The sequence below is a fragment of the Gymnogyps californianus genome, chromosome 3 (assembly GCF_018139145.2).
Source record: "Gymnogyps californianus isolate 813 chromosome 3, ASM1813914v2, whole genome shotgun sequence".
Classification (NCBI taxonomy): Eukaryota; Metazoa; Chordata; class Aves; order Accipitriformes; family Cathartidae; genus Gymnogyps; species Gymnogyps californianus.
In genome coordinates this window covers 2,815,362-2,841,204 of record NC_059473.1, presented here as the reverse complement: position 1 = coordinate 2,841,204, position 25,843 = coordinate 2,815,362, and the positions used below count along the sequence as shown (strand labels likewise).

Sequence of the window (25,843 nt, the reverse complement as noted above, 5' to 3'; positions counted from 1 at the left end):
GCATGAGACATCTCAGTGCATTGACTATATCAGGGATCATAAAAACAAATCGGTCTTTAGTTTTCCTACAAAAGGTCAGTGTTGCTAAGCAAAGAAAAAATAAAACCAAAACCAAAAGACATTGAATAAGAAAATATGTCCATAACAGCTTTCATATGGTTTTTAGTCTGTTCTTTTTTCTTTAAGAGATGCATTTTATTTCAGGCTTGTTGTTTTGACACAGTTATGACTTTATCTGTAGCCCTGGGGTACTTTTTAGGACTTTTTCCTCTAGGTAATGCTTTTGATTTTGCCTATGTGTCGTTCACTCCTTGTAAATTATACAAGGTCCTGTCAGAGGTGGTGCTTGGCTCTCATTCTGAGGTCCAGCCAGATGATGACTTGCTCTGCCTTGCTTTTTGCTCATAGCAGAGCAAAAGAGGGAATCTTGCAAATATACGTTGGAAGCTTTTAAGGTATTCTTGGTAACAGCAGAGTCAGTTAAATCAAAACATTTTTATTTATCTTATGCAAGTGTAGTCATGTTGTTTATGGCCTTTGTACCAGTGAAAAAAATCCATTGTATTTGTACTTTTAGTTTTGCATCTCTGTGGGCAATATTCTCCCTGGGGACTTGCAGAGAAAACCTAAAACATGATGTTGATGATGGCTGATTTCAGCTGCAATGCAGAAATATGGCTGCTTCTGGTGACCACGCACATGACCTTCATGTACATATTGGCTTTCATTAGACTTCTGAAAACTCCTGAACTTTTTGGCTGCTAGGTAAGAAATACAACCTAGAAGGCTTAAGAATGAGAAAGAACAATCACTTTCTTTAGAGGAGAGGATATTCCATCACATTCTCAGGAGTTAGTAATGTGAGAAAAATAGCTCACTCCCAGAGATGACTGATATTTGTGTGCCAGTCCAACTACCTTATGTCACATCAAGCAAACAGTGATGATGCAGGATATATCGTAGGTACAGCTTCTCACCCCTGTTTTCAGAATTGCATAGGCAGTTTAGGAGAGAGGAAAAATCTTTCCCAAGTGTGAAATCTGATAATGCATGAGCCTATATCCTCATCACAGACCTCTGCAATGGAGGTCAGCCTGCACCAACCTCAGGCAGGTATGGACCAACACACAAACCCAGAGAGGTGTTTCTGGACTCCAGTACTAGGGTTGTGCTCTCTGGCTTCAGTGGGAGTTAGGTGCTTGATAGTTGTGAAAATTTCCTGTTCCTCTATTTGCAGCTTTACGCAATTAGCACCTCTTAGAAGTCTGGCTCTCTGACACTTGCTGAGTCAGTTTATCTGGCAGAGTACTTTGAATGGTTATTTTATGTGTGAGCCATGCATGTCTGCAGTTGGACTGGGAAGCAGTGCCTCGACTGTGCAAGCGGAAAACTCGAAAGGAAAAGAGCCCCCATATTTCAGCTTGGCACAGTTCATCCCTGAGATAGTAGGAGCTGTTAGTCACACCACCTCCTGTACGAGAGGAAATGAGTGAGTGACTTGTCTTTCTTCTGTCACTGAAGTGCGCCTCACCAAGAGGCCTCTGAGGGCATTTCTGCAGCTACACAAATATACTTGATACCAGTGGCTGTGCTGTCATACTGCTTTGCGAAAAACTGGATGTGTTCTTTTGCCCTGTACTTGACTGCTAAATGCCATCTTCTTTCCTCACGTACGGTAATTACAATATAGCTGTCCCTTGGAAACAGGGCAGTGCTTACAGAGCTTGAAGGGGAGATAATTTGATAACTTGTTAGGGTAGAGGCTAAAAGAGAGTTACTTCTTTCATGCTTATACATTTCCAATATTTCTCGCTCTCTCTTTTTTTTTTTTTAAATGAGACACTATATTCACTGGTGTCATCACTACTAATTTGAATGTATCAAACCCTGCCATCAGTCAACACTCTAGTTCCTTTTCTTATTTATTAAGTTGAACACTTTAAAACCACAGAGAATGAGATCAGACAACTCTTTAGGTGATAGCCAGAATCTGTAATGAATGAAAAAAGCATGTAGTTTATCTGTCATTGAAGTTAATAGGACATTAATTCAAGGACTTCAGTGGGAGTGTGACAAGACTGGATATGTGAGGACAAAGGCATTGAGGTGAGGTTGATGTAGGATGTGTTGACTTTGTATGGATTAAATAGGACTGTTTTCATATTTTATGCTCCCTTAAGTTCTGATTGTACAGATGTGTACTTAAGCCTGAACTGAGGCATGTGACCAGTCTCATGGATTTCAGCGGCTAGATTTCTGTGAAGAAAGTCAAGTACATACATTTTGGTAGGATCCAGAGCCTTATTTAGGATTCTGTTTGAAAAACAAGCAAGCAAGCAAGCAAAGTGTTATTAAGTCATCTGGTGTGATATTTCTAGCAAAATTTATTTGGGTACAGATAGAGTAAATATTTTGTTCACAATACCATCCAGGCTCAGATGTGCAAACACAGCCATCTTGTTGAGTTATGCTTTCAGGGGAGTAGATGTAAATAACAACAATTCAGCAAAGGTTTCAAAGCTCTTTACAAAGGTAGGAAAGTATTATCTTCATTTAGAGATGGAAAGAACTTTAGATGAGGTGCCTGAGGTCACAAAATAACTGTATTAGATTTGAAACCTGAGCTTACCGTCAACCAAAATTGAAATGTAATTGTCTCTGTTCAATTGTAACTTGATTTTCATCTGCAGATAAATGTTCGGATTTAATGGGTAAGAAGGTCAAATCTTTCTAATGGAAACGTTTTTAGTCAAATTCACCCTCTTTACCTAAGACTCATTTTTAATCAATTACAATCTATAGCTCCACTGATTGTGACTAATTGTGCCACTGTGTTGTTAAGATAACTTAATTTCTTTACAGATTTTTGATGTTCACAGTTTATAGCTTTACTGCTGTTAATTAAAGCACTGCTAATGTTTGGACAAAAGCAATGATGTGGTAGTGGTCTCAAATATTCCCCTCCACTAGGAAGCTTCTGGGATCTCAGGGGTGGTGTTTCTAGGCTGTGGTGGCCTAGGCCAGATAATGCTGTGTAGTACTTTATAATGCTACTTCAAGTATCAGTTTGAAATTGTTCACCTTTTGTTCTCTCACTGTCTCTTACTTCCTTTGAGCACCACATACTCATTTAGAACAATAGCAAACACGACACTGACTGCAAACCAAACGCGGGGCTGGAAGGGAAATAATTTCATCTGATTACATTAATATTTTATTGGAAGCAGTATGACAAATTGGAGACTGATTGTAAACAGCAGACAATCACTGACTATAGAGAATCCGGGCACTCCACTGGCACTTTAGATCCTTTAAAGAGCCATTCCAAATCTGCAGGAAAATAGTTCAAACATTTTAATTTTGTAATTTAAATTGCATCACTCACTTAACCAGCTATTTAGCTGATTGTAATTATGAAAACACTGTGATATACTTAGTAAAGCCTTAGAAGACCTATGACAGTGTATATTATTAATAGACTTGTATGTTTTCCGTATCATTTTCACTACTAGTAATTTATATCAAACCAATGAGAATATAACAATTTCTCTCCAAAAGCAAAAAAATTGTTAGCTTGTCTCAATCAGATTCTTTTCTCAGAATCGCATGCAGTAAGAGATTATTAATGACTTTTTCTTTATCATACATTCCTCTGAAATGGCTACCTTAATTATGGCATCTTGATTTAATATATGTAAATGCATTTTGTAACAGAAACCTTCACTATTTATAGAATGACTTTCACTGTTTTCTGAGATGCTGCAGTCAGTTCTTATTAGCAAAGTACAGCCTAATCCTCCAAGCATCTACCCGCAGCTGTTCCCTGATTTAGCAACTCAAAAATGCTGGCAAATCAGGGTCCTGCAAATGCTTACAAAATTTCAAAGGGATTGCTTTGGGTCAGCGTTTACACCTTTGAAATTTTCAAGTGAATTGCTATTTTTATTGAAATGTGAATGATGCAATCGGAGCTTTCCTTTGACTTACCAATGGAGTTTTGAAACTTGACTTGGATCAGAGGAAGAACTGGGTGTCACTGTGCTGTGGAAATTTAGTTCAATGTGTAAGTAAAACCAACGAATGAACCAAAAATCACTAATCCAACATTCCTGCATAGGTAGAGAGTCACTAATATCAACCAGAGTTTGTAAGCTATATAAGTTTATAAGCTAGAGGTATATATTTCAGCTCTTGTAGACCCCAAGGTGGCCAAATGGCTTCTGCCAGGAGTGCAGTGTGTATGTGACATCCTCAAGCTAGAGCAGTGCTTCAGTCCACAGCTTATGCAGTATGACTGTTCTCTTCTGTCTTTTCCTAGAGATCAAAGAAGAATGCCTCAAGATTAAGTCAGAAATTGCATGCCGAAAGAATGTCTGAGCAGACATTTACAGTCCTAAAAATAAATTATTTTGACTTTCATAAGTAAATGCTTTCACAAATATGCTGCTCTTGCCTGAATCTGGGATAGTTTAAAAATTCTTATTATAGTGAAATTGCACTTTCTATGGCTCATAGGCTCTATGAGAGGGAAATTTGTATTGTTTCATCATAGTGGGTGGTAAAAGTAAACGGCTAGTCACAGACAGAATGTGTGTTTTCACACATTTATTCCTGCAAAGTGAATACTAGTAACTCTGTGCTTCCCTTGGTAGGGTTGCTAATAATTTTTAGTATGTCACTCTGGTGAAATTTTCCATCAGTGTCTCTATCCTCTGTTGCCTAAAACAGCAAGGTTTTTGTTTGTTGTTTATACCCCCTTAAGGAAGTTTCAAGACTGTTGGAGTGTTTGCTGTGTTCTCTGTATCAGATCCTTAAAGAATTTACTAGCAGGCCAGACTTTCTACTTGATTTAATTCTTGGACATTTCAAAAGAAATTCTGGCTACATTTATATGAAAAGTAAAGATAACCATTGAAAATGGGATAGGTAATAACTTTACACAAAAGATGAAAAAAATGTTTTCTTTTTAAAATGCAAAGGTAAGATCAGACAGATTTTTCTTTGCAATACAGGGATAGATAATCAAAACTCTAGCAGGAAATAAGTAGAAAATTTCTATGCTGATAAAGGGCCTAAAAGATATAAAGGGATAAGGAAGAGTAAAAATGCTTTGGATCAGATATGAAATTTGACTCATTCACTAACGTGTCAAGAACTGAATCAGCTGTGGTGTAAATGCTTTACTGTCGTACTACTATGAATATGTCCCCCTCCACAAATCTGAAATTTGTTACTTAATATGTGTTTCTGAATTCACTTTATTGTGCCACATTAGTTCAAAAGCCCTCAACTAACAACAAAAGGAAAATACGAGACACCAAGCAGCATAAGGACGAACTAGGTAGGTGGGAAAGTTGTATACCAGGTACACTGTCACTCTTATGTCTGTAGAAACTAGTGCTATGTGTTGCAAAGTTTAGTAGTACTAAACCTAAATCTAAATATTACCCACAGGAAATCTACAATCATCTTAATCATTTGCTTGAATTATGCATATGAGACTATGGTATCTGCTAGCTCAACATAGATTATTGCTTAGGGACTAGTATAAATGTAACTGTATTATTAGGATGGATAAATTATACCCAGCAGTACAATTACATGCATCCCAGTTTGCCAGGTTCAGTCTTATCTTCAAATGCTAGGCTTAGGGTTTATGGAGACTGTACATTGCAGTTACAGTTATTCGAAGTCCCCACATATCCTTGAAGTGTATTTAATAATAGATCTGAACAATAAGTGTCAGTGTAAAGCATGGTCGTTCGTTATTCTTTCATGAACTGCCCCGATTTCTTTTTCTACATAAGTATGTATTCTCAGACAGCGAGAGACAAAAGCATTACATCTGCACACAGAGACATACATGGAATACACATGGGGAATGTATTTCACTAAGTATTCCTTCTGACTGCAAGAGCTCTTTGGGACAAAGTGTGATGAATGATGGTGTAAGAGGCACAATTTTAATTACGAGATTCCACCAAACTGATTTCACCCCTCTATATATGCTCAATTCTTTCCTCCCTTGTCATTGATATGTCACCACTTCTTGCAAAGAAATAGCAGTGCTAGGTTTATCTGCCTAATGTATCTAAAATGTCAAAACCGCTATGCCAGGTTTTGAAAGGCAACTTTACTAACGCAGGCACTGCCTAAGCTTCACAACATTACTGTGTTGGTGTGCTTATTATTTCTTATTTGTCTGACATTAAGACTTGGAAGAGTCTCACAAAGATCAAAGACCATCAGGTACAAGACTGTACCCAGTACTATACAAGGCTCCTGCATTCCTTTATGACTTGGTTGCCTTTTTAGTATGAATCATCTTATCACTAAGCCAGGGGCAGAGGAGCATAGTAGACACAGTGAATGAATGTGGAAATGCCTTAACAGCCAAGCCATGGGATTCACAAACAGTGGGGTGTAAGAGGAGGAATGTTTGCTCCAGCAAGTATTCATAATAGCGACCAACTGCAAGCTTAGGCAGGGCCAACAGGAGATGGGCTTTTAAGTTATTGTAGCTACTAACAGTTTATCATCTACACAGGATCAACTGATTGACTGTTTCAGTCCTTTTTGGGTTGTACTTGACCTTTGGTATTTGATTTTGTGGCTTTTTACTGTTTTAAGTTTTCCTGCTTCTCTCTCATAGATTAAGAACTGTCTGGCAGTTTTGTGTTGAAGTCATGTGAGTCTGGCAGTGTTGAAAAAAAACAAAAACCAAACAAAAAGTCATTTCAGGGTGAAATTGAATTGGACTGCCTGCTGTTCTCCCTGGGCTAGCTCTTAGCTGTTGGTTGCTCTCGATGGCAATGGCTAATCAAGCTCTGAGATGAGTAACCTGCACAGGAGACCACAGAGAATTGTTTTCATGGAAACTCAGTTTAATATCCTGTCAGTTTTGTTTATTATTTTAATGGAGTAGAATTTATCCTGTGGCCACAAATTTCACATTATATTTGCAATTTTAATATTATTTGAAAGTGGTGCTCCAAAAACTTGCCATTCAGGAAGTTAATGGGAGTTGTTCCAGCCGCCCCTTGGCAGAACACAGAAAAACTGCTGTTAAGTGCCAGTGCCCCCCCCTTCCAACAAGGTCCTCAGCCTTGCTCTTCTTCCAGGCTAAACCCATCCCCACCGTAAATAGGGCAATATATCTTCAAAACAGGTAAATTCTATAGGTCACGTGGTGCTAACCTGAAAACTGATCAGCAACAAATCCAAATGGAGAGAGGTAGAGACATGCATTCCTCAGTGTCCCCTTTTATTTACCCTGACAGAATGTAAAGTTATTATGTTAAGTTGCGCTTGTTATTTTGATAGAGGTGAAGCCACCCTATATCTTGGAGCTCTTTCTTATGCCAGCAATTTCATATTGTTTAAAAGGAGTTGTCTCAAAAGCTGTATCATTCTCCAGGTCTGCTGTTGCACAGATGGGAAAGCATGTTTGCACCAAGAATGTGTGAATACATAAGCAAAAATGCACTGAGATAAGGATTCTCACTGCGATTGGTGGTCAGTAGTCTTGTCACAAGTGATATGACACTTCTTGTGTGTTTTGTCTTTTTTTCAGTGAGTCTTTGATCAGGAAATGGAGTTGTACTATATAATTTATGTGATTATTTACACTGTGAGACAGCAGTAGCAGTGTATAATTTGCAAGCGGTCTATAGATAGAAATGTCTTTGCATGAATTAGTGGTCAAATAAGTAGGATTTGTTCAAATCAGCTCATGAAGAATTAACAAAGAAAAACAAAGAGGCCAAATGAATCTGTTAAATGCCCCACAGGAAGCAGTTCCCCCTACTCTAGTATTTATGATTTCAGTGCTACGTTGTTGGTACCCTATCACATGAAAAGCCATAATACTTTTTCTGAAATCCGTGGTCTTATTTCTACGAAACTAATCTCCATTACTAAGCACATAGATGTCTGGAGTTATTTGACTACATTTCTCTTGGCAAAAGAAGGCTCTCTTTTTTGGGGGGGGAGGAGGGAGGAGCAGGCAGTGCTGGGAATGCAACTTACTTTCAACACTGCCTCTTTTCCTATAGAGTTGATAAAAATCATTAGTTATGGCATGTTAATGCAATATGATTGCATTACAGCATCCTGTACTGCTCTAACTTATTTATTAAGCCGCCCCAAATTAGATAACACGAAAACATTTCAGCCTGGTGGAAATGTTATCATGTTGCCTTATGCTGTGCAACGTGCCAGAACCCTTGTTCTGCTGCAGCCTCGGGTGTTAGGGCATGGAGATGACTGATGTGAGCACTCAGCAGCCACCTCGTGCTCTCTTTTCTTCTGCCAGGAGGGCCTCCTGGCTTTGTGGCTCTGCCTCTGTTCCAGGAGGCTGGTGGGTGCCAGTTATCCATCCCAGGCTCCCAGATGGCAACTGCCATTGGTGCCAGGTGGCCTCGCAGCCATCCGGCTCAGCCCTGCGGGGAGGAGGGAGGTGCGTGGTGAAGGGTGCACAAGGTTCTGTGGGCTTGCTGGGAGCAAAAGGAGGAAAGAGAAGGGGTTCTGGATTCGGTCATCCCGAATGACTTGTGGAAAGTCACAAGTTACTGCAGAACTCACTGGCAGTAAGCAGCAGAACCCTGGGGGAAAGATGTGGGAGAGGCAGTGACAGTGGTGAGTCTTTGATGGGCTTATGAGCTAATCAGCCCATCGGCTGCTTGAAAGGTCGTGTTATTAAGCTGCTGAGGACAGCTGACACAAACCTCCACCATCCTTCAAAGTTTTCTTTATAAGAATGCCGTAAAACCCCACATCAACCCTGTATTTTTTTACTGCAGGTAAGAGGAACAGATATTCTCACAACACATCCCATGAGAACTTTCCCCTCCCTCCTGTACAGGTACGTGGGGTCTTCCTTGTACGTTTGAGTTGACACCACTCCCTTTGAAGGATAAGACGCGATGTGCTGCGGGAGGAAACACCCCAGCTTGGGCGTCCAGAAGAGCTCAGTTCCGCTGGTGCTCGGCGGCCTGTGGAGCTGGCCGGAACCAGTTGGAACTGGCTGTGGGCAGCCCTGGCCTCTCCTCAGATGCCCCCACGGCCGACGCCCAGGCACAGGCACCCTCCACAGTCCTGTGGGTGAGCTGCTCGGGTGGCCCAGAGGGAAGGAGCCTCAGCAGACAGTGCCACTGCTTCTTTCCACCCTGACTCCCACCAGCTGATGCAGGCGATGGCCGGCCCCGCTCCAGCCTGTCCCCCCCGCCGGGAGTGGCTCTCGGGATCTCTCCTTCCCCTCATGCCCACCTGTGGCATGAACCTGCTCTGCAGGGAGCCAAAGGGCTGTAGGCAGCGGCTCACACCTGAACTGGTACTTTGCCTCCTCTCCTATCTCCGTGTGGGTACATGCAATGCAACTGTGCTTAACCTCTTCTAGCCAGAGACCTGATATGTGTTTCTGTGATTTTTCTGGGGCTAATACTGTTCTAGAAATTGTATTATAAGAGATGTTAATAATCTGATCTGTGAAACCAATGTTACGTTTCTGCTCCGTTTTCAACAGAAACCAAGTACGTCCCATTAAACTCAAGGAAAACTGTAACCAGGTGCCTTGACAGGATGTGTTAGAAATACAGCTTATTTTTCCCCTCCAGCTGTCCTCAAATACACATAAGGTTTATAGATAATATTTTCCGTTAGCTTAAAGCATATTTTTTAGAAACAAGTGGCTCTCTTGTGGCTCTTTATCAGTGTCATGTCAAGCTGAAATGTGCACAGAGCAGACCAGGAGTGCTTTCTAGCCCACTTTGTATAGATTTAAATGTATAATGCAGGGCAATAGGGGATCAGACTCAGTGGAGTAATTTCAGAAATAATTGAAAGCAGGACTTGTTCCTGGTACTTTGTAAATAGTAGCAATAACTCTTCACGTTTCACACAGTATTTGAGCTTTCAGTATTCTGCTGTGCCATTCTGTGGCCAGGACTGAAAAGTAAAATCCTTTTAGATCTCTTGTAACTTAGCAGAAAGCTTTAAGAGGTAAATCAGAGATAAAGAGGAATAATTAACTTTTTCAGAAGTCACTTTCAGCCAGGAATATTTAAGTCTTGCTTTTGATCTTTCAAATTGACCATGAACCTTGCATTATTTTACGTTGTATATTATAATTATATAAAATTATGTGTTATAATATATAAGTAAGTAGAACTGCACTATAGACAAAATGAAGTGTGGAAAGTGTTTTGGAGGACATACAAGCAAGTAAACGTGAAGCATATGAAAAATCTAATCAATAAGATAACAATTTCAAAATAAAAACATTAGCTGCTAGAGAATCACGATAAATCACATCAGTTGTGTGGAGCAGTACTATTGGATTAAATGATATAGTGGTGAGAAGCAGAACACATCAAACAAATAATTAATTCCCTCTCTCTCAAACATTTATTTTGGTTTATACTTGTAGGTGTAGGAACTAGTTTCCCCTACCAAGATTGAGAAAAGGAGGAGAGGAGCGTGTGCAGGTGGGAAACTGGACATACACTGCAGGAACTCGGCGCCCTACTTAACCAGCACAGGATCCATCCAAGTGCACTCAGTTAACTGAATATTGCACAGGAAGCGCAGTAGAGAGATGACATTTTGTGCACCTGTAGGAAGCAGCAAAGATAAGTAAGCCTTTCCCCAATCCTCATGAGAGAGAAAAAAGAAAAAAAAAACAACTGAAGGTGATGTATAGGGAACAGAGATGGGGAAGATTTACTGTTATTTACAATTAGCTCTCAGCCCTTTTCCCTTCATCCCTAACCTCAGCTGAGATTGTCGCGCTACCTCTGTTCTGTGTCATGTTTGAGATCTCCATGGTTAAAGCCAAGCTCACGGTTCTGTTGGTGGTGGTGTAGCTACTGGCCATATCAGACTTAGACTGGTGAGGGCACTCTTATACTCTCATTATTTGGGGTTTTTTCTGCTCTTTCTCCCTGCCCCAAATCCAAAAGGCTCTTTTGTAATCATTTTAGGCCCTTAAATATTTGCCCCATTCAATAAATATGTTCGTGATGTCAATGATCAAGTGCATTAGCAGCTGAAAGAGCCCTGGCTGTAGCAATTGCAATGCAGAACAAGAAGAGCCATGTCGCAGATTTACAAAATGTCACCCATCTGCCATTGCAAATGAGCCACTATCACACCTTTAAAACAGGTCTTTTGATCTATTCTAATGCACAAATTACAGTTGTTGTCACATCTTATTACTATTGTCTTGGGGAAGATTGAAATGTTTTGCTCTCTGATATCAAATTCCTAATAATTTACCTGCTTGAGACACAAAGAAAGAAATTGGGTAGAATGCTAGTTTTTTCTGGAGTTGCTCAATATTCCCTCAACGGTATTTAATACACTTTGCTACAGTAATGCATTTTGAAAGAGTCAATGTATATATTTCCAGGGCAAACTACATGGCATAGTTTTCATCTAAAGCCCACGTGGCACCAGGGAACAGTGAGCAACCTGATGGAGTGGACAGACAATACAGTTTTTTGTCATTTAGCTAAGTGCAGATCAACAGGATGGCCGTGATATTTTCAGTGGGGTGGGTAAGGGCTGTGCCATGTGGAGAATGAGGTGTTAGATGCAGTCGTGCTCAGCCAGTAGTAAAGCTGTCATGACAAAAATGGCAGCAAATCCTGGCTGGTGGCAGCGGCGTAGTGTCACTCCCTGGAGGACAGAGCAGCCCGCAGGGTGAATGATGTGCTATGCTAGCAAAATGGGGTTTTGCAACATTTTAAAACAAGACAAATACTAATCCCTTGGTTATTTCAATCCTCCAGTCTGTCAAATGAACATGAAAGAAAAAAAAATCCATAACATGGAGCTGAAGCTTGGTCAGCAGGGGGGCAACTTTTACATGGCTCAAAAGCAGGATCTTTATGCCTACACCAGCTGCGAGCAGTCTATCTAGGATTATCCGAACAAAAAGGCCTTGGAGGAAGCTGCTTGGTCATCCCTTCTATATATTTGGGGGAAAATGCTTCATAAATGGCATGTTTGCTTGGACCCCTCCGGCGGCTGCAGGCAGGACACAGTCTTGTAACAGTGGGCAGAGGGTTTGGTATCTGCAGGGGAAAAAGTCCATTCAAGGGCAGGGAGTGGAAGGGAAACTACTGGAGTGCTGGGAACAGTGCAAAATATCAGTCTATAAGGATTTTTGTCTAGGCAACTATTTCTAGAGAGTATCTGAATATAAATTACACTGTCCAAAATTAATAGACTCCTCAACCTCTTTAGTTTATTAACATTCTTGGCGATTCCCCAGAAGTTGAAGTAAGTTTGGTGAATTGCATTGTGCTTATTAACTGGAGAGAATACCTCCTAAGCGCTTTTATTGTCCTTTTAATGTCTGAACCTGAGAATATTATGGCTGTAAAATGAATTATAATGATGTGCTAAACTGGAGTAATCTCAGTCATTTTATTAAGCACTTTGTGAATGAAATGGAGATTGCTGGTGCTGTATTTTCTTTGAATATACTCCCTGTGCCTCTGCAGAACATGTGTGCAGCTCCTCAAGAAATGAGGGTGCAAACCATATGGTATAGCCTGAGATGTCACAGTGCATTTTTAATCTCTTAGAGATAATACAGACACGTTACAGCAGCATCTCCCAAAACACTGAGAAAGTCTTCTATAGTTTTATTTTATGTTATTTCTCATATTAAAATGATTTGTCAGTAACTCTTGTGATTAAGTTGTTGTTGCCAAAGAACAGTGGTCTCACTCTGCCATCTTTATTCCCCATCCACATACTCTTTTCTTGTACATCCACACATTCCTTCCTATGGCTCCCAAAGAAAAGACCGTTTCCTCTGAGGTGAAGTTTGATACTTTGGTTAAGCTCATGTGACTTTACTTCTGTATATTTTTCTCTGTAATTAACTGTAGGGCAGTTACTTTTAGCAAGTTTTTTACATACAGAAATGTTAATATCTAAATGTGGAGAAGAGCAGTTTTTCTCTTTGAAATTCAGTTGAGGCTTTTCAGTTTTATTTTTCACAGTGTACTGAGAAGCCACGTTTTTAGGAATATGTAGTCCTATGGTTCTACAGGTTCTATTATTTTTATTATTCATTAACTGAATTACAGGTTCTTTGGGGGAAGACACATATTTTGAGCAGGTATTTACTGAGTTTGGGTCACAAGGCACATCTGTAAGCTGTTGGGACACAGAGAGTGGAGCAGATGCAGTAACAGGTATTGAACTGAGAACAGGACATGGAGAACTGCCATTTCCTCTGCTGTGGCAAAGGAAGGAAATTTGATGGCAGCTTTGCTCCGTAGTTCTCCACGTAGTACATGCACTTGATGGCCACCTGAAAATGTACTAGCTCAGTCTCAATGTTTATTGATTCCCTTTAATGTAATAACTTGGTAATGCTCAACATTAAGGACGTCTCTGGCAAATAGGTACTTAGAATTTAGCACAAAATCTTTTATTAGTACTGAATTCTCAAATGCAGTGGTTAGTACTGCTTCCTTTTTTTTTTTTTTTTCTTACAGGCATTTGAATATTGCTTTCTGTTTTCTCCTCAGTTTTGAAATCTGATCATTACCACAGGGATAAACGCACGTTTTGCATTACAGGCCAGTGTGATACAGGCTGATACTGGGATAATTTAACATAGCACAAGGGATAATGTAGAGATTTTTTCAGTTACCTTTGAATCTGTGAAAAGCTAGTTTTCTTCTATTGCTTTTCACAGTTTCGTAAACACTATTCAATCAGTTATAATTGTACATAAAATCAAAGTGAAAACCACAGAATAAATACCTTAGAAACAAAAGGCGTCTAAAAATCACTGAGCCTGGAAGATCCTAAAAAGAAGTAAAAGACACTTCTCCATATTCATGAGGTTTTACAGAAATGAATATCAGAGTGATGAAAAGTATATTTGAGTGTAAAATGCCCATGTTCATTAATCTCTTTTCAAAAATTCACAGGGCAGCACATCAGCTTATCAGCTTTTTGGGAACACAGTTAAAGGGAGAAGATGTTCTGTCTCTGAGGCCATCCGTGGTTGCTCTTTGGTGGGTGCAAGACAGATGCTGCTCAGGTAGGATTCATCAGACAATCATATTTAGAGCTCTGTCAAGTCCATGGTAACTAGGAAAAATTGATAGGGTTTGGAGCTTTTTTTCTTCTTTCTCTCTCTGAGGGATATATGTTCTGTTTTATTTCTTGATTAAAAAAACTCCCACCCAAACTATTGTCACTATGAAGAGTTTAACTTCACCATAGACTTTTGGACCATACTGGAGGTTCCAGGACTGGAGGGTCATCTGAGTTTAAAAAAAAAAAAAAGGCAATTCCCAGCAATCTGCTGAAATTTATTAGAGTTCTTGTGATAACAAGGCCGTCGGCTGCTGCTCTGGGTGCCATGGAAACAGGCGTTGCTGCAAACAGGGGAGGCTGCTTTCAACTCATTCCTATTTCAGAAAAAGAAAAAAAGAAAATAGGCTTTTGTGGGATGACTTGTTTAAAGGACTTTGCCCCTGTCTTTTAGCAGTGCATGTGGCCATTGCCCTGGCAGAGGGACTGAGATGTGTCACAGGACGGCTCGGTGTCTGCAAGAGGTGGAATGCTGGCAGTACTCTTTTGGGGGATTTTTGAGCTTCTGGGCTCTTAATTTATGAGAGAGTTAAGTATCAAGTAGTAGAGGGTATTTTTAAATTAAGTGCTAATCTCGTCAGAAAATGCTCTCGTGGTTGAAACATTGCACTGGAGTTTTGGAAATCTGACTTAAATGCCTCATTTGGCAGAGAGATACGCCAAGGCTGCTCAGCTTGGGTTTTCACCCACCCCAGCTCCCCTAAGCTGATGGTGCCACGGCATGTCTGCAGCTCACAGGGCACATTGCTCTGATGGCAAGTGACCCGTGTCACGCAGAGGTCACTTCTTACAGCCTTCAGACTTCTTCTGTGGCCACTCCTCCAGGGTTGCTTACAGCATGTGCAAACAGGGATATTTAAAATCTATTTCAAAGTGATACTGTAAATACTAACAGACACCTCTGAAGTGCTTTCAGACTCATGAAAAAAAATGTAATAGCTATACAATGCCACTATTATTGCGAATCATAAATAAATGGGCAAATATGAAATCAGACACACTTAGAGAGGGGTTTAACACCTATTCATGCTTCTCTACTAGTGGCAGACATTTTTGCATTCTCTTCCCGTTCACATTGTATGAACAAACTGAGCAGGTTAATGCATCTTGTGGCATGTTTGGTCCTATTTCATAGCCTGTTTCACAATGCTGGCACATACAAAACTATACCTATTAGTGGTGGAGAATAATGCAGATATTATGAGTGGTTCATACATCCTTCACCTTCTCCATTGAAATTTTCAGCTGTGGGGAGCCTTGTTAAATGATACGGCTATTTATGTAGCCCAGCTAGTACAGAGTGAAAGGCAAGGGAGATTTCTTTTCTCTAATTCTACCTTGGTACTTTCTCCATGATGTGGCTTGAGCTGCAGTTTGGGCTTCTTGGATCTACACATCTTGGGCTAAAACAGTCAATTCCTAATCTTCTATAGGAGGCGAGGAGGAGGCAGGAGAGCATTTCAATGGGCACTGATTAGTTGCGCTCCTGCAGAACTGATCATTTTAACAATGCTAAGACGTAAAACCCCTGAGCACAGGATTGGTAGTGCGCCAGAAGATCTGAATGGAAGTTGCTTGCACTGCTATTATTATTATTTCTTAATTTAAAAATAGCTAAAATGCACTGAGAAACTTCCAGAGAATGAATTCTTCTGAGTCCCACTTGTTTGTGCTCTAGCTGATTTCTTGGCTGATGTAGCCAGGCTTATCCAGAAGGCTGGGAAGATGCCTATCACACTAAAGGAGGAGGGATAGAAAAACACTGACATCACCATGAACTCTTGCATTTGTTTCTGTACTCAGATATCCCAAATTTGAGATCTTTTTATGTGTTTCGGTGCTAGTCCCCTCTCCCTATTCTTAGTAAAACATCGTAACGAGTAATTTCTCACTCCAAAAATAATTGATGGGAATCAGTGTAATGGTTTTATCATTTGAAGCATGGTAAATGTGTTGTGCAGCAACACTGTTCAGAGAGCATTTGTTAGAATTGTTGTCATAGAGATCCTATGATTGCTGCTGTAAATGTATAAGAATCCATGAAACAATTTAAGTGGTAAGCTTTATACCGCAAATATAACAGCTGGAGATTTCCATTTTAAGTTACCTCAGCTGTCTTTGCTGAATAGGAGGTGGGGGGTTTCCCTCAAAACGCAGAGAATGAAATTAGAGAGATTAATGTGAGATTTTTGTAAGACCTTACATGATAACCATCATCTTAAAATATTGTGGAGTTGATAATGATCACATATTTATATAAGACCTATGAAAAATTCTAAATTTCTCTCTGAACTGCACATATATTGTTTGTTCCTCATGTTATTCAGTAATACAGTAATTTGTTTTGCTTAAGCTGATGTTTTTCCAGTTTCTTTACGTTCAACTCATTGTTTCTGTACTTATGTGAAGATGCAGCCAAGGAGACAGATAGTCTGGAGCAGCACATCCTTGCACTCCATGCTTTATCCACTTATTTCTATCTTCTGTGATTTTCAAGGTATATTGGAAAATAATTTAAATAAATCGGCACATAGAGCTGTATTACAAACCTTGAAGAAAACCTAAATAACATTGGCAGGTAATAGAAAAAATATTTTTAAAACTATTACATGTCTGTCAAGATGCACACTGTAGAGTCTTCAGCTGATTAGCAGCTTTCTGGCCCAGTGGAAATAAATTATACAGAAAGCCTTGAAAGCAAATCATTGGAGGTAATGTGGAAAACCTTATCTTTTTTAGAATATGGAGAAGGTTTCTGGAGCACAAGAGTATGTACTGATAACTGCCAAGGTTGGTTGCTTAATTATGTATTAGCCCTCCAAGTCTAGATGATTGTAGGAATAAAGATGTGGATTAACTGTGTTGTAATGGGAGACTGACTCTGTCGTCTTTGGTTTTCTATCGAGTGCAATGCTTCCTTATCCAAACAATTAAGGTAGGAAGCAACATGCCATACTTTGCTGAAACATGTACTTGGTACCTAATAAATGGAGTGCTAAAATACCTCCGGAGTAGAAGGAAAAGCTGTGATCGCTTTTCTCTGGCTGCAAAGGCTAAAAAGGAAAAAAAGAAATCCCTGCAGTGAGTAAGCTGCTTGCTGTAATATCCAGTTGACATGGTATTTTTCAGCTGAGGCAGAAGTTAGGCATTTATTATATGCTCCGTCAACTACATGCATAGCACAGATGGACAGACAAATAGAGATAGGCTCTTGTCAGCCTTAACGGGAAGGTAACACAGTCCACCACAAGATTTCTTTGTCCCATGACAGGAACCCTAAAACTGACTGCCACAACAAAATCTGTCCCAGCACCTCTGTAAGTACGGAGTAGCCCCTTCGTGGATGCAGTGCTGCAGGTGGGAACTGAAGCTGGTGCGCAGTATGCATGGCCCTTTCCTACTTAGTGGACCACTGAGAAAAAAAAATAAATCACAAGGTCTTGCTGTAACTTGCAGAGCTCTCTGCTGTCTGACACAAACAGTTTGTATCAATTTTAAATTTAGGATTGCAAGTGGCAATTCAGGCAATAAATGAGGGGAGGCTCATAAAGCCAAGGATGCTTGTTTCTTGTAAACACGTGATTACCAAACCCGGTGGGCTAAATTATGCTTATCTGAGGGGGGAAAGAGCATGGATGGAGGACAGGGCAGCTGTGGAAACTAGTTTGTTCCTATCTCTTGGACAGCATCTGATGGTATGATGTGAATATCATATGATGCAGCTGTAGCCATACAGCTCATTACTACACATCCCTTCATGTTAGAAAGGGGCAACATCTTCACTTGGGTGTAACTAAAAATTGAGTTTCATCTACTATATTATGTGAATATGAAATAAAGAAACTCCTGGTTTTGTGGTTAGGAGATGTATTTTGTTTCAAGGACTTCAAGGGAATTATTTCCTTTGCTCTTTCTTGTTTGTGTCTTTTCCCTGGCAGGGACTGAGGTCATGGTAATGGGATGGCCAGGAGGGAGGAGCACTGAGTCCTCAGTTTATTTCCTTGGGAAATAAGAATTCCCCTATAAAGGTTTGGCAGGGAAGATTGCTTTTCTCCTATTTCTTAGTGAGAGGATTGCAAGTATGTGTGCCAGAACGACAGCAACAGGGGGAAATGATAACAGGGTTTTCCTGCTGTATATTACAATGCTATCATCCAAGAGATGCAGTCAAGCTCTGCTTTGGGGATTTACGCTGTCACGTGAAGTGTTTGCTAGATCTGTTTCAATTTACTCCTTGTGCCAGGAGCTGTGTTACTCTACTGTGGTCTCTAAGGCAAAGCACAAGAAATACTAACTTCAGCACATGCCTTCAAGGCAAACTCTTGGAGGAAGAGCAGAAGCAACTGCAGCTCAGTCCTTGCCCGAGTGGTGCAGATTAATGAGTTCTGGGTTAGTGCAGTTCCCCTGTATCAATGTGCTTTCTTATAAAATGCTGTTCAACTGCGGAATATTTTAGAAGACTGACCAAATGACATGATAAAAGCAGAAACTGGGATATCTGCACACGCACCTGGCCATAAATTTAATCACACCAGATGAAAGCTTTTTTTTTTTTTTTTAAATTTATGAATAGTTGCCTTTTTTCTTATCTTCTTTTTCTTTCTTTTTGGCTTTTTTCACCTCAGAGTCTTGTTTTGGAAGTGGCTTGTTTGTCTTAGCACGAAGGCTCTCTGGATACTTGATATCTTGGCACTTTTACGACATTCTGGAACTCCATTAAATTGTTTCATTTTATTCCTGCAAACCCAAGTGTGTAGTCGCACAAAGAAGCAAAATACTTGCCTTTCTCATTTGAAATTTTTTTCAGCTAACTCACATCACAGCATGTTAACCTTCCAATAATCTCATTAAAGTTTGACATAACTTCTCCAGGTAGCATGTCATGGTCTCCTTTTGAAAATTTTAGCCACGTTAAATGACTTGGTGACCCAGTTGAATCGCTTCAGTATATTTTTCAGTTGAAATTGACAGTGTTTCAGTTACAAACTGTGGTATAACAAGACCATCCAGGTAAGTGCAAGTTTTAAAAAATGGCATCATTAGCAAGACTCAAAAAAATCCTTATCATGGGTATTGTTCTTGTTTCCTTCCTTGGTTTGCTTAGGATTTGGCCAAATCCGAAGAAAAAGATCTGAAAGGAAAATTCAGTTCCTTCAAAACTCTTAAGGTTTGATATATATATATATATATATATGTTAAAAAATTCTTGAAATAGTTCCATTTCATCTGACCTTTGCCTTAAGGTACATGTCCAAGAAAAGGAGACTTTGGATCCAGTCATACCAGTGCTACCTTTTTGTGAGGAGCACACCTGACCAGCAGGTTGCTGACCAGTGCCATCCTCCCCGTCTCTGCTGATGTGGGGCTCCCACACAGCAAAGATGGCAATGAGCAGAGGGCTGGCAAAGGAGTGAGATGGAGCCTGATCCTACAGCCCATGTGTTTGGACAGCAGCTGGGATGAAAGGGCTTGGGTTTTGTTCCCCATTCCCACAGCTATTTTGGTTTTTCTTCTTTGCTGACTGGTTAATATACAAATGCATAACTAGGCTCCGCATCTGCCAATTATTTAAAAATAAAATAGCAATTAATGGGGGAGGGGAAAAAAAAAAGCATGAGAAACCTTTGACATGTTATCATTCTTTACTGCTGGGAGACAATTATCCAAAGTGAACGGGAGCTGTGGGAAGCCAACTAGCCACCTTTCAAAATGGCAATCATTGTCACACATTGCAGATGCCATTCCTTTCTTCAGTTGAGATGTTTCATTTATTTCAATTAATGGACTCAGTTGAGCTGAGGAAATATTTGCTTGTTTCTTTGTTTTTACATTTCTACTGTATTTTCTGATACTTGTCTCATCATTAATATTTCTTACCACAGTGTGTCTTCTGTGACAAAGAAGGTCATTCCCTATCAGCTTACACAAATAGCAATGCATTATCTGTCTTTCTAGGACAGTGTGAGGTACTCAGCTCATACCCGTCTGTCTTACTGCTGTTTGTCTTGCCATCTGTCTTATTCCCATGTGTAAGATCTAATTAACACCTGTGGTAATTAATAATGCTGTGGGGTCTCTTCTATTATCTATTACTGGTTTCAGTAGGGATAAATCAGCACATTGAACACTAAGGGAATTGTAGTATTTAATGATGAAGAACATAAAAAATGCACTTACAGTTTTTAAATATTCATAAAATAGAAGGCAGGAACGATAATTTTTAATAGAAGACTTTGTATGGTGTATAGAAATTATATTTTACTGGCTCTTTGTAGAGTACTAACAGGGCACTGTGTAGCTGCGGGCGCCCACACATACAGGAGACAGTTAAGTGATCAGTTCGTGGTAACTGCCTTGAAGAAATTGTTGATATTTTTTTTTTTTAAAGTTTAATAGTTTGCAGGTTTTGACAGTGGTGTTTGGCTTTTTGAAACTGTCAATTTTAAATGTATTGGTCTGTACAAAATTGCAGATTAAAGGTTGAATGCAATTATTCTCCATGGATAATCTCCATTAGAGCAAAACACTTGGTTATTAAGTCATAGAGCATGGTTTCTGCAACAAACTCTTTGGATGATGATCAACAGGAGTATTTCTGGTTTAGAAATGAGATTGGTTTCTGCTTTCTTCCAAAATAATTCATTTTGATGATTAAACAGACCTTTGCTTTTAGGCCCCAAAAATGGGGGGAGAAAAAAAGAAAAAAAAAAGGCAAAAAAAAAAAAAAAAAAAGGCAGTGCCACACTGGCACCAAAATCCATGCTTTGTATATATAACATTCACGGAAGCTGGACTATTGATATCAGCTTCTGAGAGATGTGCCGTGGAATTAGTAAAGAAATATACCCAGTGTTTGAAAGAGGAAGGAAATTCTCCTCCACAGATGTTTCTTTGTGATCAGTAACATTCAAAGACATATTTCTCTTGTTATTCCAGACACCTTTCAGCTAGAAGCAATAAGCAATTTAATCGGTCAAATCTAAGAAATAACACAATACAGGAATAGGTTAGTTGCTTAAATTCTATTGTTTCATCTAGGATGCTTTAACAAAACTTCAGGAAAACCTTGCCCTTCACTAGTTAAGCTTTCCATGAGAATACTGCACGAGTCCCAATTTTTAGTCCTCAAAAAGCTGAAAATATTGTACTAAATTAAGTCCTATACTACTTACATTTTCATGAAGGATCAGGTTTCCCATTGTAGAGAGGTATTTCTTTTCAGTTTACGTCATTTTTTTTACAGAAAAAAGGGCTTTCTTGTGCTGGGAGCTGTTTTATAAAAGAAAAATTATCGTTTTCCTGTCAACTTTTCCAACTCTTTTGCAAAAGATGAATTAAATCTGAATCAGTCTCAATTACTTGGGGACTGTATTTCATTTTAACTAATCACATTTCATTACAGTTTTGTAGATTAAGCATAGGGACTGGCAGTATGACTTCGAACTTCACTGACAGTTATACCTGCAGCTTAAGGGTTTCTGAAATAAAATTGTCGTGAGCGAAAAAGAGGAAAAGATTTTTCCTTTCCTGCCCTCTGTTGCTCAATGCAAAATCTTGACAGGGCAAGAGGCAATGGACATAAATTGATTTTTCAGGGAATTCTAATTAAGGGATTGTTGGGTTTGGGGGTTTTTTTGTGGTTTTGTTTGTTTGTTTTACTTTGGGGATGATTAAACACTGGAACAGGTTGCCAGAGATGTTTTGGAGTCTCCATCCTTGGAGATATTCAAAACCCAACTGGACGCAGTCCTGAGCAACCTGCTCTAATTGACTGTGCTCTGAGTGGTGGTTGGACTATATGATCACCAAAGATGCCTTCCTACCTCAACTTTTCCATGTGTCTATGAAAATATCATCAGGAAGAAAGTATGGTACTGCAAATGTCCAAACTGTGTGTTTACCACATGTGTCACCTGCATCCTGGCCTGATTAGCCAAAAATGATGAAAAACAAGGGAAGAAGATGAGAAGATGTTCCCAAAATTACCACATGCTTTCTGCCCTGATGGACTTCAGTGTTATTTAAATGTCAGAAAAAATAATGTGTAGAATATGATAAGTATAGGAGGCGCACATTTCAATGAGCTTACACACCTAAAAGCAAATACTGCTGTCCATTCATTTCTTAAATGTGATTTGAAAGAATTGTATTGCTCTTCCTCAGAATTTACAATAAAGTAAGTGCAGAAAAAATAGATAATCCAAAAAGGGGATGGTTGGGACATAGTATGACATTTATTTTTCAAATTTCATGCCTGACTGTTACGTTTTTTTATTCCATCCTCCTTTGTCATCATGTAATGTTTGAGATCATTTTAACCCTGGCTGCAGCTTACTGATGTTTCCCCTCTAGTTCTTTTTCTTTAACGTGTTACATGTGTTCTTTCTCCCCACCTTTTCCATACCCTGTTGAAGCCTCTTACTGCAACCTGAGAGAAATAGAGGTTATACAAACTTCCCTCTATCTAAGAAAATCAGTCGTAAGCAAGAAGCAGAGTGCTACTGGAGGCAAAATGTAGGTCCAGCCTATTGTAACGGGCAGCTAGGTGTATTGGTGTGGGTTTTAAGCAGGGCTAAAATGGAGGCTGAAGGCTGTAGCGTTAGGAGTGAAGCCTGGTGCCATGCTATGCTGGCAATTCTGGGTAAAATGTCTGCAAGGTACCCCTTGCAGAAACTGCTCTTTAGAGTCTTCCTCAGCAATTTTTCCTGGAGGAAAATGAAGATAGCCTGGCCCGGGGCTTCCTTCCCATGGCACTTTTACTTGAAGGCAGAAGGAGCATGCTGGAGGCATTCAGGCATTCTCCTTTTATTAATAGCTGTCTCTCCTATTTTGTTCATTACCAGAATGATGAGCCCTGTTAAAGCACCAAGTATAAATCCTTAAAGAAAATGTTCCTTGCACAAAAATAGCTACAGCAGAAAAGATTGTTTAAGCTTTATCATCAGCAGTTTAAATATGGCATTAGCTCTCCCTTCTCAGGGAGCTCAGAGGCTGAGCAGAGCTGGAATTGCAGCAGGTGGGAGATGCATTATCAGCTTTGGAGTTGGCTTAGACACTAACGGCTCAATCTGTGCTTGTGCTGGGTCTCACCGCTGACTAATAGGAGTGGCGATACTGAAAATGCCTGATGATTTTCTCTATACAGTGTGTAACTTGTTGGGGGTGCGTGCATGGGTGCAAGGGGCAAAGTTGTTAATAATTCTGCTCAGCTGTCCAAACCATTCTTTTCTTCATGTCTTTCCAAACTTTCTTGGCCAGTGTGTCACTATAAACCCAGAGAAAAGGAAAATTCATGGTTCAGGGAAGAATTCAATTGTTATGTATACTAGTGGGTTACCTCACCCAGAAATACTTCAATAACTAGCAGTGATTTATTTATTTTTAAAAGAAAAATGATCTCTTGTTTTGTTTTAAGTCACATAGGAAAGAAAAAGGAAAGATAAAATAGAAAGAGAAGGCAGCACTTCTTTTTGCCGATGATGTGTTTGATGGATGGCTCTCTGAGGATCTGATTGAACTCAGTGTTATACCCACCAAATGAAGATAAATCATTGGTAAAGGGTTTGTGGAGTACATGCCCAAAATCAATTATGCTCACATGGAGATCTATTAATCTATTTCTTCCTGTTCAGTCTACCCAGCTTCTTTTAATGGCTTTTTATCATTCCAAACACAGGTTATCTTTTTTAAGTAGTGGTACAGTTCCTGGTGGTTTGCATCAAAATCAGAGTTGCCTCTCATATGTGAGGAGTCCTTTTGCCCCTTCCCTATGCTCAGCCCAATTACCTTAACTCAGTTTCATACTGTTTCTCCCAACAAAATCTCTAAGAGTCTACAACAGTAAAATGGTAATATGAATATTGACCCCTTTCTGCAGTGGTTTGGTGGTTGTTGTCACCTTTCCTTGATGGTAACCCAACAGCCTGATGAAGACTCCTGTATGAAAAAGGGGGAAGAAAAAAAAAAAAAGTCATGTGTATATAAGGCTGTACAGTTGAAAAAACTGCAATGAAAAAGTGATATTCAGGAAACTGTCTCTTTCTGTTGAACTGTTTTCAGGGAAATCCAGTGGAGTTCAGAGCTAGACTGTATTAGATGCTGTCCCTGTTCCCAGGGAAAGATAGTCCATGGTCAATGCCTAATCAAAGAAGATGAGGGAGGCAGAGCAAGCATTGAAGGGAGGGTAAATCACAGCTGAGAATTGAGTCCACACCTTCTAAACTTTTGTCAGTTTTTAAATTATGAGATCACCTTATGTTTCTAAACCAGAAACATTTTCATGGTGAGCAGCTAACTCCACTCTACCTCTTTCCATCTAATTTTTCATCCTGTTAACAGTGTAAAAGGGTGTCCACTGATTATGAATATTGTAAGTCAATCAAGCAGGTAGGCAAAGCATTCTGAATGAATAACAAATCCTAGCACAGATAAAACTTAGTTTTCATTATGTCAGTCAATGACTGACATTAGAATGACCAACTAGTTCTGTCTCCAGAGTGAAATATCAGCAGTTAATGTATAGAAATCCTGCCAGTGGACTCCAACACGGAATGGAAGCTTATACCAGTTGGATTTGATGATCTTAAGGGTCTTTTCCAACCTAAATGATTCTATGAAATAAGTGGTATACTGAGATGCTGTATTTATGGGGTTAAAAACATTACCATGATTTGGTGCAGTGAACAATAGTACCGACGCTTACTCTGATGACATAAAAAGCAGTCTGTCTTCAGATGATTTTTGTGGCTGTACTTGTAAGTTCAAGGAGGGGTGTACTAAAGCCTCTGAATCCCATGTGAACATAATTCCTGGGAGAATCCCCTGAAGGACAGGAGGCGCTGGGGCATTATCTTTGCACTCAACTTTCTGTATTTTGCTCCAGGGTTGGATTTCCAGCATGTATCTGGAAGAACAGCTCTTCAGAGGCTGAACTCTGCAGTCTTTAAAGACAGTGGCTATGTTAAGCAGCCCCTAAGGACGGAGAGGAATCACCTTAATTTTAAAAGGTGATGCTTTACAGCTGCGTAGGTGGGCTTTCACTCAAACGTGCTCACAGGCATCTGTCTGACCAAGACTTCTCTGGTTGTCCTAAAAAGTGCTTGACGTGCTAGTGTTTTCTTTCAGTGGCTGTATAGAGAATATCAAAAAGAGCTAAGTGGAAGCAGCTGTAATCCTTCTCCCCATAGAGAGTGCATCCAGCCCCATGGCACACCAGAGCCGCTGGCCCTTAGGAATTCTGCTGATGCATATCATGTAGTTGCATTTGTAAAATGAGGGACCCTCACAGACCCCTCTAATCTGTTGAAGTGAATTAGCAACCTCATTCATAGACCCTTACCAATTATTTCAGCCTTGGGCTTGAGCGCAGAGTTCTGTCAATAAAGCTTGGTATACAAATGCAATACTTTGACTCTTTAGGAACAGGGCATCAGTTTCGTGGCTGTGAATTTCATTGACTTTCTAAGCAGAATTGAACTTTTGTCAGTAATTCATTCAAAGCAAGTAGCCAGTGTATAAATCCTTAGTTCTGTGGTAATGCCTGTGCATACAAAATTGAACTGGATAAAATCTATAAGCCTGTGGGTGTTTTGGGTGAGTTTCCAGCTTTTATACTCAACCTTTCTTCTGATGGTATTAATAAATGTTTGGGATCATTGCAGCTGCAGTCAACTTCTGCAACATATTGATTAGTAGTATATTGACAAAAATTGGTGTCTCT

General features: G+C 39.7%; 1 long non-coding RNA gene across 1 annotated transcript in view; it reads left to right on the top strand.

Moving 5' to 3' along the window:
• The window catches only part of LOC127014840 (uncharacterized), a 62,193-nt gene extending 51,570 nt beyond the window's left edge, over positions 1-10,623 (top strand). The window contains exons 2-3 of the long non-coding RNA XR_007766227.1: positions 8,802-8,863; positions 10,427-10,623. This is a non-coding gene — a long non-coding RNA (uncharacterized LOC127014840). The remainder of the gene's footprint in view (positions 1-8,801; positions 8,864-10,426) is intronic.
• Positions 10,624-25,843: the final 15,220 nt, after the last annotated feature.